This window comes from Squalius cephalus (genome assembly GCF_949319135.1).
Source record: "Squalius cephalus genome assembly, chromosome: 9".
NCBI lineage: Eukaryota > Metazoa > Chordata > Actinopteri > Cypriniformes > Leuciscidae > Squalius > Squalius cephalus.
This window is the reverse complement of record NC_137130.1, coordinates 35304802-35322370: the sequence shown is the minus strand read 5'-3', so window position 1 is coordinate 35322370 and position 17569 is coordinate 35304802. Positions and strand designations below refer to the sequence as shown.

Here is a 17569-nt window from a genome sequence, read left to right as displayed (position 1 = left end):
GGAGTGGCCTCAGTGTCAGTGTGAGAGGGGGAGTGGCCTCAGTGTGCAGTGTGAGAGTGGCCTCAGTGTGCAGTGTGAGAGGGGAGTGGCCTCAGTGTGCAGTGTGAGGGGGGAGTGGCCTCAGTGTGCAGTGTGAGGAGGGGAGTGGCCTCAGTGTGCAGTGTGAGAGGGGAGTGGCCTCAGTGTGCAGTGTGAGGGGGGAGTGGCCTCAGTGTGCAGTGTGAGGGGGGAGTGGCCTCAGTGTGCAGTGTGAGAGGGGGAGTGGCCTCAGTGTCAGTGTGAGAGGGGGAGTGGCCTCAGTGTGCAGTGTGAGGGGGAGTGGCCTCAGTGTGAGAGGGTGAGTGGCCTCAGTGTCAGTGTGAGGGGGGAGTGGCCTCAGTGTGCAGTGTGAGAGGGGGAGTGGCCTCAGTGTGCAGTGTGAGAGGGAGAGTGGCCTCAGTGTCAGTGTGAGAGGGGGAGTGGCCTCAGTGTGCAGTGTGAGGGGGGAGTGGCCTCAGTGTGCAGTGTGAGAGGGGGAGTGGCCTCAGTGTCAGTGTGAGAGGGGGAGTGGCCTCAGTGTGCAGTGTGAGAGTGGCCTCAGTGTGCAGTGTGAGTGGCCTCAGTGTGCAGTGTGAGGAGGGGAGTGGCCTCAGTGTGCAGTGTGAGAGGGGAGTGGCCTCAGTGTGCAGTGTGAGGGGGGAGTGGCCTCAGTGTCAGTGTGAGAGGGGGAGTGGCCTCAGTGTCAGTGTGAGAGGGGGAGTGGCCTCAGTGTGCAGTGTGAGAGGGGGAGTGACCTCAGTGTGCAGTGTGAGAGGGGGAGTGGCCTCAGTGTGCAGTGTGAGAGGGGGAGTGGCCTCAGTGTGCAGTGTGAGAGGGTGAGTGGCCTCAGTGTGCAGTGTGAGGGGGGAGTGGCCTCAGTGTGCAGTGTGAGGGGGGAGTGGCCTCAGTGTGCAGTGTGAGAGGGGGAGTGGCCTCAGTGTCAGTGTGAGAGGGGGAGTGGCCTCAGTGTGCAGTGTGAGGGGGAGTGGCCTCAGTGTGAGAGGGTGAGTGGCCTCAGTGTCAGTGTGAGGGGGGAGTGGCCTCAGTGTGCAGTGTGAGGGGGGAGTGGCCTCAGTGTGCAGTGTGAGAGGGGGAGTGGCCTCAGTGTCAGTGTGAGAGGGGGAGTGGCCTCAGTGTGCAGTGTGAGGGGGAGTGGCCTCAGTGTGAGAGGGTGAGTGGCCTCAGTGTCAGTGTGAGGGGGGAGTGGCCTCAGTGTGCAGTGTGAGAGGGGGAGTGGCCTCAGTGTGCAGTGTGAGAGGGAGAGTGGCCTCAGTGTCAGTGTGAGAGGGGGAGTGGCCTCAGTGTGCAGTGTGAGGGGGGAGTGGCCTCAGTGTGCAGTGTGAGAGGGGGAGTGGCCTCAGTGTCAGTGTGAGAGGGGGAGTGGCCTCAGTGTGCAGTGTGAGAGTGGCCTCAGTGTGCAGTGTGAGTGGCCTCAGTGTGCAGTGTGAGGAGGGGAGTGGCCTCAGTGTGCAGTGTGAGAGGGGAGTGGCCTCAGTGTGCAGTGTGAGGGGGGAGTGGCCTCAGTGTCAGTGTGAGAGGGGGAGTGGCCTCAGTGTCAGTGTGAGAGGGGGAGTGGCCTCAGTGTGCAGTGTGAGAGGGGGAGTGACCTCAGTGTGCAGTGTGAGAGGGGGAGTGGCCTCAGTGTGCAGTGTGAGAGGGGGAGTGGCCTCAGTGTGCAGTGTGAGAGGGTGAGTGGCCTCAGTGTGCAGTGTGAGGGGGGAGTGGCCTCAGTGTGCAGTGTGAGGGGGGAGTGGCCTCAGTGTGCAGTGTGAGAGGGGGAGTGGCCTCAGTGTCAGTGTGAGAGGGGGAGTGGCCTCAGTGTGCAGTGTGAGGGGGAGTGGCCTCAGTGTGAGAGGGTGAGTGGCCTCAGTGTCAGTGTGAGGGGGGAGTGGCCTCAGTGTGCAGTGTGAGAGGGGGAGTGGCCTCAGTGTGCAGTGTGAGAGGGAGAGTGGCCTCAGTGTCAGTGTGAGAGGGGGAGTGGCCTCAGTGTGCAGTGTGAGGGGGGAGTGGCCTCAGTGTGCAGTGTGAGAGGGGGAGTGGCCTCAGTGTCAGTGTGAGAGGGGGAGTGGCCTCAGTGTGCAGTGTGAGAGTGGCCTCAGTGTGCAGTGTGAGTGGCCTCAGTGTGCAGTGTGAGGAGGGGAGTGGCCTCAGTGTGCAGTGTGAGAGGGGAGTGGCCTCAGTGTGCAGTGTGAGGGGGGAGTGGCCTCAGTGTCAGTGTGAGAGGGGGAGTGGCCTCAGTGTCAGTGTGAGAGGGGGAGTGGCCTCAGTGTGCAGTGTGAGAGGGGGAGTGACCTCAGTGTGCAGTGTGAGAGGGGGAGTGGCCTCAGTGTGCAGTGTGAGAGGGGGAGTGGCCTCAGTGTGCAGTGTGAGAGGGTGAGTGGCCTCAGTGTGCAGTGTGAGAGGGGGAGTGGCCTCAGTGTGAGAGGGGGAGTGGTCAGCGGCTAGAGCGGCAAAAGCCAATGTGTGCTTCTTTTACAGATATATTTACCGATATCTTTTGCATTTCTAATCCAAACAACGTCAAACTTGGCACTGCACTTACTCGTGCACGTAGCAAGACACCTGTCAAGTTTGAAATCCATCGGACTAATGGTTCGAAAGATATGCGAATAAAAGACACACAGACAGACAGAAAGACGTTCCTGTAATTTATAGATAGATCATGGAGCCACAGTGTAATTTGGCATTGAATACATTAGAGTGGATATATTGATGCATGATGGGTAGAATTCATCTAGCATTATTTCCTGTGATTGTGATTCCTCTGATGAGATATTTATGTCACCCCTTTGGCATTAAACAGATTATTTGTTTTTTTGTGGTGTACAAGGGCTTTCTGATGCAGTGTTTTCAGCTCAAATTACCACACCATGTTTTCATCACTGTACTTCACCACATTTCCTCCACTGCAGATCACTGTTACAAGGCTCATATTTTAACTCTTTCCCCACCATTGATGTCAATTTCTGGCTTTCCGTGTTTTCACTGTTATTCGGTAGGGGGCGCTATTACACATCTTCTGAAAGAGTACTGAATCTCCTGATCAAAACATGTGAAGAAGAAGCAGAAACTAGCGATAGCATATGTAATCAGAAGCATATGAAAAATAATGCGATCATCAACATTAAACCAAAAAAAAAAAAATTTAATTAATCAAAAAAATTAAATCAAAACTGCCTAATGTTACTGAATGAAATGTCGACCCAGGACGAGCTACAGGACTGTGAAGCTTAGACTCGATGGACTCGATTTACTCCATCTGTGTTTTGATCATCGTTCAATATCCAATCCAGACACGATTTTCTCAGCTTTTTGATCAAAATGTTGCTTTTTTTATTTTATAAAACTTACCCACATTCAAGTTTTGATAAAAAAAAAAGAATGAAACTAGAATAAAACAGTCGTTTTTTAAAAAAGCAGAGGGTCTGTTCTTTCTTTTAAAATATTGCTTGTTCAGATATTCAGATAACAAAACATTCTGAGGACCATGAAACTTTTGTGAAAATGATCAAAAATGCTGGTGCTGGCTGGCAACTTTTTTCCAAAAACGCTGGCGGGGAAAGAGTTAATTAGGATACAGTTTGGTTGATCAATTTGTTTAATATGTGTTTCCAAACATTTATTGTCTAATGAAAGGGTTTCTCTTGGCAAACCACACATAAAGGGTGGATCTTCCATTTAGGCAATAAGCTGAATCAAATATCTGTGTAGTTGTTGGATGGTGGATAAAAACTTTAATTTGGGTAAATGTTGGTAAACAGGATGCAGTATAATGTGTGAATGTGTATATGACCAGTAGTTGTGTTTAACACAGGTCACATATGGCTGATGACCTGACCAGCGGGAGGGGAACTGGACATTAATATTGGTTTTGTTTGCTGGCCACCATGTGTAATCCAGTGAAGCAAGTTTTTTATGTGATTTATAACTGCATCACTCTGCAGAGTAATGTCTTTTAAGGCAATAATCTCACTATTTCTCATACTTATAGGGGTTTGTGTGATTTGTATAGGTGGGAAGTGTGCTACTTCTTAAGTACTAGGAATTACAGTTTTTGGTGGACCATAAAACATCCTGTAGTCATCAAGCCATATCTAGAGACAGAGACTTGGGCGTGTAAACAGCCACCTAGCAACCGCTCAGAACACCCTAGCAACCGCATATCAATGTCCTTGTAATGTCCCCGCCCACTATGCCCTTATATGGTGTTGGCGTCAAGCACCACTCACACATGTCCTCCAAACAATGTGAGGCTTCTATACTTAGTCTATTTGTTTCGTCTTGTGTTGAATATTTTAAAGAATAAATGCTCCGTGAGTTCATTGTAATATTGCTGGATTTTACGCCTCCCTTTATGTTTAACCATATCTAGCTCCTTTTTTTTAAACCTCTGTCATAAACAAAGCTCATGAATAGAACTGGAAAACCAGGCCATAAAACAGACACTTTTCTTTTTATGAATTTATGGCTCACTGTTTTCACTCGCCATTGTTTTCCTTGAACAGATTCCACTGAGTATAAATGGTTCCTCCACCACTTAACCATTAACAATTTCTGTCTTTGTTTTGTAATTATAGAAATGTTTTATCCAGTGTCAGCAGGGACATGTTTCAACATCCAGGGCTCTTCTTTTTATCTCCTGATTATATGGTAGTGGCAACACGCTTTTTCTTGCATCGAGATGAACGTTTGCCAAATGTGTTCTACATGAAACTGTGCTGTTTAACACAAAAGATTTGCCAGAATGTGTGAACGGGCTGTGCACACATTCACACCTTACAGCAAACCAGAAAATCATCTCTATTGATTTGGAGCTCTGTGTAGAAAACTGGTGATCATGATAGGGTTTAGTTGTGTGTGTTACTAGGTCGTGTATTGACGGTTACCATTGTTTTGTGAAACGTCTTGCGTGATTCAATTGCTACATTCAACACTGAGTTCATACTGACATTCAAACACTTTTGCAGGTTACTTCAATGCAGAAATCTTATACAATAACCACCCAAATCCATTTTAACAAGGTGCTAGTTTGACCCTGATCTAGTCCGCCAATTTTAGTGAATTTTAGCGTATGAAAAAGTGTATGTTTTGTTTTTTTCTAATTTTCGTACTTTATCAGAATGGTACGGAACTTGGTAAAGGTTGTGGCACTTGTTGTGTGAACACACACACACACACACACACACACACACACACAAAAAAAAAATCACGGACATGATTAAATGGTCCTGAAAAATAGTCACACCTGCATTGTTCACGCTCAAAAATGAATTTCATCTAGTGGAAACGTTTGGCACTGCGCTCAAACAAAATCTTACTGAAAGCTTTTTTTTTTTTTTTGAGATATCAAGCTCAAATTTGAAACACAGCTTGTTTAGATTTATGACTTTGACTTTCTCACAGTTTTAGGATTGTTTTGGAAAATATATATCATATGAAAATTTAAAATTGTATTTTTGTAAAAATTACAACTTTAAGTTTACTTCTTCTTCTACTTCTTTGAAAAGAGATCAGACTTAAGTCTGAGCTCCAAAGCATTCAAGATTTATGATTTCATTTTCAGGTCCATGCTCAAAAAGTAAATAAATGAGCATGCATAACTACTGCATAAATATAATTTAGTACCACGAAATCCCCTAAAAATACAAAATATGAACTAAAAAACATCAAACTAAAATATAGTACAATAATTTCATTGAAATAAAAAAACTTGCGCAGCACCAGAGGGTTAAATGAAGTCATCCTTTTTCTTTTAAGCACAAAGACGCCTCCTTTTTGTGTAAATATTGCTGATAGGTTGCTTCTTGTTCACAAAAGTCAGAGCTAATTGCTAGGCGCAATTAATGCTGTGATGTCATCATATTATCATCAGTAATTTACGGAACGAGGGCGAAACGATGGAGAGGAGTGTTATAGCTGGGCTCATATCCAGATGTGTGGTGAACTTTCAGCATTTTAAAGTCTGAATCCCTGAGGTGTGGTGATGCTGCACAGTCTCAGTAAAATATGGCAGATCATAATAATTCTCCACAACCGGCATGCAAGAACGTTTGCAGGATTCCTTGTGAATCAGGCACTGAAACAACAGCATGTTCACTTTCTTAGTGTCTATTTGGAGTCGCACAGAAACCCTACCCTCAACCTTGGTCGCAGTAATGTGAATCTGATGAGAATTGATCAGAATGGGGTTTATTAGACCATTGAAACATAACCATATTACTGTGTATCATGTAGGAACCATCTGGACAAATCTGAAGTCTTTTTAGAGCATTTTTCTGACATAAGAGGGTGTCAGTCATTCGCTGGGTCTCGCTGTGATAGTCATGGTTGTTTCAAGGGTTTAACCGCTGCTGGCTGTAACCAAACAGAGAGTGTTTTATCAGCGAGTGATTGGAGCCAGGCGGCGGTTGGACTGGAATTGCCGGCTCTTGCAGAGCCTTTTTGAAGTACGAGGAAATGTTGCTCAACCTTATACCCTGCAGTATGTGCAGAGATATTTTCTGGTACTCTAATGATTTCAAAAAGACTTGTGTAAACAGTGGATTTATTTTCACTGCGAGCTTCCAAAAACTATTAGAGAGGAGTTTGGGGATCTGAGCCCTGAAAACTGAAGCCTCGTGTTAGGATTGAGCTTCATGGTTCCTCTCCCAGTCAGCCGGGAGAACTGCGGTTTGTCCCTGAGTGTAGAAATCTTCCCATCTCATTTGCCGTAGTCTGGTACACATTACGAGTCTCTTTCCGTGCCGCTGTGTTATTCTTGCTCGAGTCCCGCAGTCAGTGGCCCAAAACTCCCCTGAGCCTCGCATTTTCACATGGGCCGGTCGGCGTTGTTGTGCTTGGCTTCTCTAAACGCACACCTTTTCTAATCGCACCTGCACACGGCTACATATCAAATGCGGCTCTGTGGAAATTACCCAGACTACTGAAAATGAATGTTATGTCCCATTTTGTTTACATAGAGCTGGCATCGAGCCAAACAACGAAAGAGAAAGCCAATGTACTAGATTCGAAACGATTCAATTGCTTCCTGGCTTATAGTCACACCCTGACCTGAGTTTAGTGGTACGTTACCTCAAAATCTTGAATTTCAGCATCTGGCACCTCTGGAGCTGCTGGACGCTGAGCGTATTTCATATTTCATCAAAATATCTCTGGGAGATGCTCTGTGATGTGGTACGAGTGAATGCATCAGACATCTGTCCTTATAGCAGGTCACCGGGATTTTACCAAGTAAGACATATTTTGTTGATCCTAGAACAACATTCCTGTCTGAAAATGTAGTCCTAACCCTATCCTAACCCATAACTAATCCATAAAATCAGAGGGAAATGATACACTGACGGAGAAGCACCTAACCCTGATTGTAAGCCTAAACATAAACTGTAAACTTGTCTCTCGAATCTGATTGGTTGATTGGAATGTTGTTCCAGGATCAACAAAGATATTGATCCAGGAACATGTTGCACTTGGTGAAATCACGTTCACCATCCTGAGCAAGGTAACAATCTGTCCACATGCAATAACCAGTGGGCGTCTCGGATGAGGGAAGACTCTGTTTTTCTGTCATTCGTGCAGTTTTTTTATCTCCCAAGGGCGGATTGAAATGAAGGTTAACAAATGCATGGAAACACGTGGTGATGTAACGTGTGTTGTCACGCTGTAATCCAGGCTTTCATTGAGTGCTCATCTTCCTGACCGCCTGATTGAACAGTAGGTTTTGATCTAAAACACTGTTCAGCAATTCAAGACATGTGCAACTGTTCGAGAAAACAGAAATCCGACACTGACAGAAAATAGTCAGTGTTTGTGAAACGGAATACAAAAAAAAAAAACGAACAATTGAATGTTTTGGTTGAATTCGTGGTGAATTCATACATTTTGATTTGACCCTCGGCTGTGCGTAAGCATCTGAAATCATACGAATTCATTCGCATTTGCCACCAATTTGGCAAAACATAAAAATAGATTGTGTGTTGATACTGTACTTCAAATCATGCGACTTTGTGGATGTTTGTCCGGTGGGCAATAAAACAGCCAACAAAAATCCCATAGACTCTCAGAAAAAAATGGTAAAAAAGCTGTCACTGGGACGGTACCCTTAAAAAGGTTCTAATATGTATCATTTGGGAACTACTATGTAAGCTTTCGGTACCAATATTTACCTTGTGAGGTAATAACATGCACTCTTTAGGTACAAAGGTGTACCTTTTGAAAGGGTGCCGCCCCAGTGACAGCTTTTGTAGCCTATACCTCTTTTTCTGACAGTGTAGGAAGAACCTGAGCCGTATCTAAAGACCAGAATAGTGGAGCCTAGTGTTGTAGTCAAAGGTCATCTAAACCAAGACCAAGACAAGACCAAGACCAGACCAGCACTCCTCAAATTTATCTAAAAGATTTGTATCTACTGTCTGAGAAATGTCTTATATTTAATCAATAAATCCAGTTAGAATAAAAGGACACTATAGAGCTGCTACCAATCAAATCACTAACAATAAAATGCATCTTTGTGTTGCAGAGGCACAGAAGTTGCATCTGAAATGGTCCACCTACATAAATAATGTTCAGATAATTTATTTATTTTTAAATAACATTTTGAATATAGAAATGTGATGGAAAAATAAAATGATAGTTCTACTTTTGAATATGAAACTGAAATCAAAACACTTAATGAGTGAGTCACGGAATCCTTTATTCAACTATTCAAAGCAGCTGATTTGTTAAGTAACGAAACACGTTGCCGAAATAGGAAAAACTTGTGACAAATTTTTTTGGTCTAAAATGTATGTAATTTAATATTAACTTTTTGTTTATTAAACATTTGTATAAAATCAATATCACATAAACAGCTCACTTGGTCTTGTGATATTGCTTAATTATATCCTATGTTATATAAAAAACAAGATCTCATTCAAGCATGTTTTTGCAATCATAACTTACATTTTGTGGGCGCTTATTTTAATTTTGGGCATTTTTTGCATTGATTTCGAAGAAATAAGTTACTGATTGCATTTTAAGCAGTAAGTTTTAAATCACATTAATGATGTAAACAAATAAATCAGACAATGCAATTTAGTGATATCCTCGCACTTCAAGTCAGTCATCTTCATTTATATAGTATTAAATTCAAAAGCAGCTTTACAGAGATAAGCGTATTATTTAAGGTAACAGAGATTGTTTTGGCTTTATAGCGGTTCTTTAATAAAGTTATTTTCCAGCTAAAGTTAGTTTTGATAGATTCGCTTCCGTCGCAACGATCATTTGTTATTAAATTAGGGGCCGCTAAGACGACACCATTCCCTCTACACAGACTTTAAACGCGAACCTGTGAGAAACGCTGATGGCGTTCACATGCGCATTAAGAATGGGTTCTATAGTTATGTGCGTTTGAATATATGTGCGCAGGTTTGGAATTCCCTACAGACCAAGCCTAAACAAAGTACTGGTCTTTCCTTATAAATTTTGATACAGAATTTTATTTTATTAATTCGGGGTAGATGCGCGAATTGAGTTTTCCCGACGACGCTTTATCTGTAGAGTGGTAAAGGGATCCTCCATAGGGAGAGACTAGTTGGCACTTCATCACTGCGTTGTTGTGGTCTTGACCGGCCTTGAGATAAAATCCTGAGTCCTCTAAGTTTGAGACCAAGACAAGACCGAGTACAAATGCGGTCGAGACCTTCAAAAACTGGTCTGAAGTACAACAACACTAGTGGAGCCCCTTGAAACACAGCGCAAAGAAACCGTCTATATACTGTACAAATTATTTTTCGAAGTTGTAAATAAAACAAAGATGACTTGTAAGAAAATACTATTGTCAGTCTTTCTTTCGTTTAATTCAATGTGTCATTTCTTTATGAAATTTGCTAGCAAAAAGTTAGCCCTTTACCAAAATTATTTCAATGCATCATGGCAGGCAGTTTTGCACAAGCAGACGACACAAAAAGCTATTCATCTGCAGATTTTTGAGAGGAACAGTCTGGCACTTTTTTTTCTTTCTTTCCGACAGCCTATCAGGAAACATCAAGAGCATTTGTAGCGTTTTTCCGCATAAGTGCACACAAGTGGCGCGTTTGGCTCCAGGCACTAGACAGATAGGTCTCGCAACAACCGATTATCAAGGAGAAATCCTCCCGATGTACAGTACACACTACAACATTTACACTCTCTGTCACCGCGATGAATTATGTGATTGCAGTCAATGAGAAAATCTACTGTATTTTGAGCGCCATTTACAGACAGGAGAGAGAGAGAGAGTAGGGGGTTTCAATCCGGCGGCGTGTGTTTCGCGGCCCGTGTTGAGAGAATGTCAGCGTTTAAAACGAGCGTTTTGATTAGGCGTGGATTGAGGAGTCTCTCTCTCTCTCTCTCTCTCTCTCTCTCTCTCTCGTCCTGGGTGATTAGACTAAAACGGTGTCTCGTCTTGACTGGAGATCGCAGCAGTTCCACATAACACGCTCCGTGATTGAAGGTCGAAATATTTTGAATTCTAATGGAGGCTGGCTGGATGAATTGCCTGAAATAGACTGTCGAATTTCCCAACACCCCCTTCTTCCCTCCTTCCTTCCCTCTTCCCATGTCCGCTGTGAAAAGAACGGTTGGGAATGGCTGTGCTTGATGATCATAGAATTACTGGATGGTGATTCTAAACCCCTCAAAGAGGAGTTGCTATGGAGATCTCGTTCCAAACGGCGAAATGATTCCCCTCAGAAAGCCCGGAGAGCAGAGGGTTGAACACATCATTGTTCAGGTGGTGGTTGGTTAGGAAATTGCCGGTGGCTGAGCAATCACAGCGGCGGCTATAGTTAAGGATCTAAAACGGTTTGCTCTCGGAATGGTGTGGGACAACACGGATGTGCATATGATGGTTCCTTTCAATCAAGCCGGGGCGAGGGAAATGACAGACAGAGAGCTCCCGTGAAAGACGAATGAAAACCATTATTGTCTCTCAAAGCTAATGAAATCTGGGACTGTCCTGATATATCTATTCTTTGACTGCATGAATCTCAGAGCCGCTTTGAAAGGTTATCTTCCCTGTCAAGTGAAACCTCTCAATGTCTCATCTCCCCGGCGCTCTCGGCCTGTGTGATATTATGTTAATGAAGTATTTCGGAAAGGTGTCTTTGTGAGGGAGAGAAAACATTTCGACCCCGCGACAAATGAGGTTTTCAAGTTGCGCGGCGTTTACAGACACGCCGTAGTTTGTCGCTCGCGGCCGAAGGCGAGTCCATCATGCATTCGTGTACGTAACCGGATTATTTAGTTGTTTTGCAGACGGAGGTGAATGTCTTCGTCTGACAGACTCGTAAAGTAGCTTTTACGATCTTGAATACCGTTCGTGTTGAACGTCTTAACGGCGAGCCAAGGAATGCAAGTGATCTGGATGTGCTCTTCCCTTTTCTCGTGTGAGAACACGCACAGGAAGCGTTCTGCACTCAGGACTGTAATTTGAGTGAATGATGTCGATCACGTGATCTCGCAGCCATCGACAACAAAAGACACGGTTCTCGGTCCTCAATGTGCCATATGCTTACTAATGGACGTTGAGCGTTATCGGAATAATGTGCTGTGCTGTAAACACCCAGTTTATCATAAAATACAGCTTGTGCAACACAACCCAAATACATTCAACATATAGCTCTAATGTAATATGTAAAGCATCATCTTGTTAAAAATGGAGTTTGAATCTAAAATAATAAATGCATTACAATTTACCATAAATCACAGATATGTTTGTATGCGTGACAATCAGCAAATAGCTGTAAATAGCTAGTATGTGATACGTAAATAACTAGAAAAGACATCAATATATATCCTTAAAAATACACACAACGTCTGTCATGACAAGTGACAGCTTCACTAACTACAATCATTTAATATACACTGAATTTAACATAAATGACAGGTTATATTTGAAGCAGAACACATATGTATCTTTAACATGCAAATAATGTGATGTGCATTAAAGACCCAGTTTATCATGAAATACAGTTTGTGCAACAAAACACAAATAGATTGCATGCATCACATTAAACATATATAGCTCTAATGTGATATGTAAATTACTGGACTATACGGAACAAATCTGCATCATCTTGTGAAAATCTAAAATAATATATGCATTACAATTTACCATAAATCACAGATACGTTTGTATACATGACAATAAGCAAATAGCTGTAAATAGCTAGTATGTGATATGTAAAAAACGGTAACACTTTACAATAAGGTTTCATTAGTTAACATTAGTTAACTACTTTAGTTAACACAAACTAAGAATGAACAATACTTCTACAGCATTTATTAATCTAAATTAATGCTAATTTCAACATTTACTAATACACTGTTAAAATCAAAAGTTGTATTTGTTAACATTAGCTAATGCACTGTTAACTAACATGAACAATGAACGACTGTATTTTTATTAACAAAGATTAATAAATACTGTAACAAATGTTTTGTTCAATGTCAACTAATGAAACCTTATTGTAAATGTTACCAAGACATACAAATATACACACAACTGCTGCACTGAGCGTCTCTCATGACAAATGACATCTTCACTGCAATCATATAATATACACTGACTTTACCATAAATTACAGCTTACATGATGTGAAACAAAACGGATGTATCTTTAATATGTAAACTATTGTTTCTAAATCGAAAGGTGGACCGATTTTGCTCATTAGTTCTTGAACACGTTTTTAAAATATACGCTTTATAGTTTCTGTTTAGTTGATCTGCAAACCTTCAAAGGTTGAATCTGTTCACAGGCTGTTCAACCGTCTGAAACTGTGTGTGTGTGTCTGTGTGTGTGAACACTTGTGTTTGCTGGTGTGTGACTGTGTGTGTGAACACTTGTGTTTGCTGGTGTGTGACTGTGTGTGTGAACACTTGTGTTTGCCGGTGTGTGTCTGTGTGTGTGAACACTTGTGTTTGCCGGTGTGTGACTGTGTGTGTGAACACTTGTGTTTGCCGGTGTGTGTCTGTGTGTGTGAACACTTGTGTTTGCCGGTGTGTGACAACACTTGTGTTTGCCGGTGTGTGTCTGTGTGTGTGAACACTTGTATTTGCTGGTGTGTGTATGAACACTTGTGTTTGCTGGTGTGTGTATGAACACTTGTGTTTGCTGGTGTGTGTGAACACGTGTGTGTGCCGGTGTTGTGGCTCTACAGATCTCTCGTCTGGCTGTTCTTCTACAGATGAAGGCTTTGGCTGGGTCAGACAGCGCAGACACACACACACACACACACACACACACACCTGCTAATGGCCCCTCCAAACACACAGTAACTAAAGAACAGCAGTAAAATGGTAATTGCCAGATAGACTTGACTTCTGAGGCTCCTCTCTCCCTCTTCCCTCCTCCAGAGCTCATTTCTCCACGTTCTTCTGCCGGCTGTGGCGCCGTGCCCTCATAAGTGCGGGGAACTTTACCCAACCTGTTGTTAAAGGACTAATTGTGGAGATTTCCCCTCGGCTCGTCCTCCGCTATCTGTGTTTATTCAGACATCAAACACACGCTTTCACTCACTGAGAAATGTAAATATGAGGGAAATGCAAGAGTGCTCAAGATGCAGGACTTTTCTTTTTTTAATCTATGCATTCAGCTCGAGTTTTGCCTATACTGAAACAACAGAATATTACTGTACAATATATTGTACGATACATTTTAAAGGAATCCTTGCTTGGAATGATGAAATACTGACAGAAATCTTATATTTAATATTCAACAATATTATTGATATGAACTGAACAGAGCTCGACGATGACATCACTGATTTCTCCAGAGCGGCTGTATATATATATATATAAACAAACTAAATTAATGACTTTTTTACAACTAAAATGATCCATCACTAGATCTGCTGTACAGCCGAAACAATCTTTGTTGCATTATTTTCCTGTTATCACTGTAAAGCTGCTTTAAAATAATCTATATTGTAAAAAGCGGTATATATATATATAAAATGAAAAAAATAAATATATATATATATATATACAAACACAATTGTGCAAGTAATTTTAATATACATATTTCTGGCCATCAGGACCGACTCGTATCATTTTTTCTCTCTCTCTTAAAGTTCAAGCATTAAGGCAGAGAACAATAGCACATTTTCTTCCCAATCACCGCAGAACTGGGAGCCGGCAAATTGAAGCAGCAAAACAATAATTCCCTTGATTAGCCCCTTTCTGTGTGGGGTAAGTGAACTGTTTATACTGTGGAGTACCTCAGAGAGAGCAGAGCCACCAAAACAGCCTCATTAGCAGCTCTGGGATTAGATAACTTCATTTCAGCAGGACGACCAGAACACGGCAGCTTTCTGCAGTGCAGACTTTACCTTACACACCACTGTGTGTGACGCGGGGCAGAGCGGCATAAACCCTATTACCACTTTTTTTATTACATATAATGCTTTATCTATAATTGTTAATTATATACATTCAAATAATTAGAAATGTCATGAAACGGTGACTCGTATATTTACATTTCTTCATTGGTTGAATGTCCTGATCTGTTAAACTTGATATAATGATATTAGATATTATAATATTAGAAGTGAAGCCTTGGAGTCATGGAACTGATACAAATTAATACTTCTGATTTGTTTCCTATAACATATAGAATCATAAAACTCTTTGAAAAAGAATATTTTGTTTTGTTTTGTTGATAACCGATAGAATAATGGAATATTAGAAGTGAAGCCTTTGTTTTGTTTTGCCTATGCAATCATAGAACTGAAATGAATTAAAGCTTTTGTTTTGTTTGATAGCATATAGAATAATAAAACCTTTGAAAATGAATATTTTGTTTTGTTTTTAGTTGCATTATTTGAAAGCAAAGCCTTTGTTTTGTTTTGCCTATAGAATCACAAAACTGAAACAAATTAAAGCTCTTGTTTTGTTTGATAACACACAGAATCATAAAACTCTTTGCAAAATAATATTTTATAACATACAGAATCATGGAATTTTACAAAGTGAAGCTTTTGTTTTGCTTATGGAATCATGGAATCAACTAAAATGAATTAAAGTTAAAAAGAATTTGTTTTGTTTGATAACATATATAATAACAAAACATTTTTTTAACCTACATAATAATGCATTTTTTGAAAGCAAAGCTTTTGTTTTGTTTTTGCCTATATGGAATCACAGAACTGAAACAAATTAAAGCTCTTGTTTTGTTTGATAACACACAGTATAGAATCATAAAACTGCTGATATCCTATTGAATCATGAAATTGTAACAAAGTAAAGCTTGTGTTTTGTTTTGTTTTGTTTTGTAGAATCATTAAATATTATCAAGTGAAACTTTTGTTTTGTTTTGCAGGTGGAATCTTGGAACTGTCACAAAAAGAAGGTAACACTTTACAATAACGTTTCATTTGTTAATTTGCTAACAACTAACGATGAGCAACATACTCTTACAGCATTTATCAACCTTTGTTGATGTTAGTTAACATCAAGAATGACTTTAATAATGTATTGGTAAATGTTGAGATTGACATTAATAAATGCTGCAGAAGTATTGCTCATTGTTAGTTTGTGTTATAAAAAGCAAAATCAGTTTTGTATTGTTGTTTAGGTAAGTGAATCATTTGCTCTAGCTCAGACTTGTTTGACATGGTTAGAGTGACATGTGAGATATACGGTATGAATAATTGTCATGACGTCTTGCACGTCTGTGCTGTCATCGGCCGGCTCCAGAGAGGTGTCAGATAAAATGCCTTCAGGCCAATCGCACAACACACACACACACATGCCGATCATGTCCCCCACTCAACGATTGTGCATCATGATTTATGAATGACAAAGTGTGCTTGCTTAATGAATATAGACAGTCTTCAGCTTGCAAGTACCACATATTTGGTATGCAAACACATTTTTGGACTGTAAAAGTTAGCATGTGTATGCATGCACTGTACATAGCCACGTCTGTGTGTGTGTGTGTGTGTGTGTGTGTGTGTGTGTGTGTGTGTGTGTGTGTGTGTGTGTGTGTGTGGTTGTGTAATGATGAGTCTACTGTTAAGGGTTTCACACAGCATGTAGGCTTTAACTTCATGAAAGGTCATGTGACCCCCTGCGAGTGCCGTGAGTGGTCAGACTCGTGACTCATTGCCTCTTGAGAAGACCTGTAACACAGGCAGTGATTGGTTCTTGTTCAGCACCAATCACAATTTAGCTTTTTGTCTGTGTGCCGGCTATAGCAGCCCTACCACATAATGATGGTTGTACTGAATCAGACCTGAAGTGTCTAAGAGATTCATTATCTAATCACTGCCAGGACGACCCTCCACAATATACCCTGATTATGATCAGAGGACCCTACACTCGCACTGCCTTCCCTTTCATATGTGCAACAAACACTGCGTGTGGAGGGAGACCTCGGTGTTACGAATTAGGGCTGTTTCAATATGTCAATAAGAGTCATGTCTACATTATCTCATAAAAACATCACGAGGAACAATTCGTTTTCTCAGGCTCGGACTTTACATTACAGGCAGAAATAAAAGTTTGATGAAAGTGTAACATTATTAGGTATGAGTCAAGTGCCTAATCAATTGCAAAACAATTCTTAATGAGATTTATTGCCCTTTGTTGCAATGATTATTGCAATTATGAAAAATAATTACACTTTGTATATTTTAAAAAGAGTTCTTATCACATACATAATACACTATAAAAGTATACTTTTATAAGTGCAAACTCAATGTAATGCGTTCGAACACTTAATTGCATATTAATTACATTTAAATAAAAATGTATTATAGTTCAAATTTATATGAAATGCAATTAGTTGAACTTTTAGAACTTTTAGAACTCTAGAACTTTAGACTTAAGCACGTCTTTACGCTGTAAAAAGATTATATTATCATTAAGTTGTGACGACATGTTTTTACAGTGCTTTGACTGCGATTTTCACCTTTTTTATGAGTTATACAAGATTCAACTCATTTTTAAATCAGTTTAATGTCATTTGAGTTGAAATGACTTAAACATCCAAGTTGATTGTACTTAGATTTAAGGCAGCAACTTTTACAGTGATAATTACTTCTGCTGACAAGCATTTATGGTAAACTAAAATATACTTTGATGTCATTAAAACTTGTCATATATTTATAATTACACATTTGTAATGACGAAGTTGCAAATTAGTACATTTTAAATATATTAACTTTAAATGTAATATTGAATAACACTGATAATCAAGAACTATTTATGTTAGTCAACACATCAAAATAAGTGTAATTCTTAAAAAAAAAAATATTGATTTAGAATGTACTTTAAAGTGAAACTTTTAATTTGACGTTATTACAAAGTGCACTTTTCTCTCTTTAAGTACACTTAAGTGGCCTTTTATTTCAATAATATTATATTATCTGCAAGAGCAGTTTTATTTTTAGATATATTTTAGGATTCTTCTTCTTCACAAGAGTGAGTTTGTGCACAAAGTCAAAGGTTCTGACGGTGTTTGTGTGTTTATATCAGCTCGTACACAGACAGCACTATATCTGACACTGTAGTAATTGTACGCTTGTAAGTGTTT

At 40.9% G+C, this 17569-nt stretch overlaps 1 protein-coding gene and 1 long non-coding RNA gene across 2 annotated transcripts in view; one reads left to right on the top strand and one right to left on the bottom strand.

Annotated features, from left to right (window-relative positions):
- Nucleotides 1–17569, bottom strand: part of sp9 (sp9 transcription factor) — a 93271-nt gene that overhangs the window by 16087 nt on the left and 59615 nt on the right. The window lies entirely within an intron of this gene.
- The window catches only part of LOC307164450, a 44649-nt gene that overhangs the window by 13413 nt on the left and 13667 nt on the right, over nt 1–17569 (top strand). The window contains exon 3 of the long non-coding RNA XR_013822283.1: nt 15353–15382. This is a non-coding gene — a long non-coding RNA (uncharacterized lncRNA). The remainder of the gene's footprint in view (nt 1–15352; nt 15383–17569) is intronic.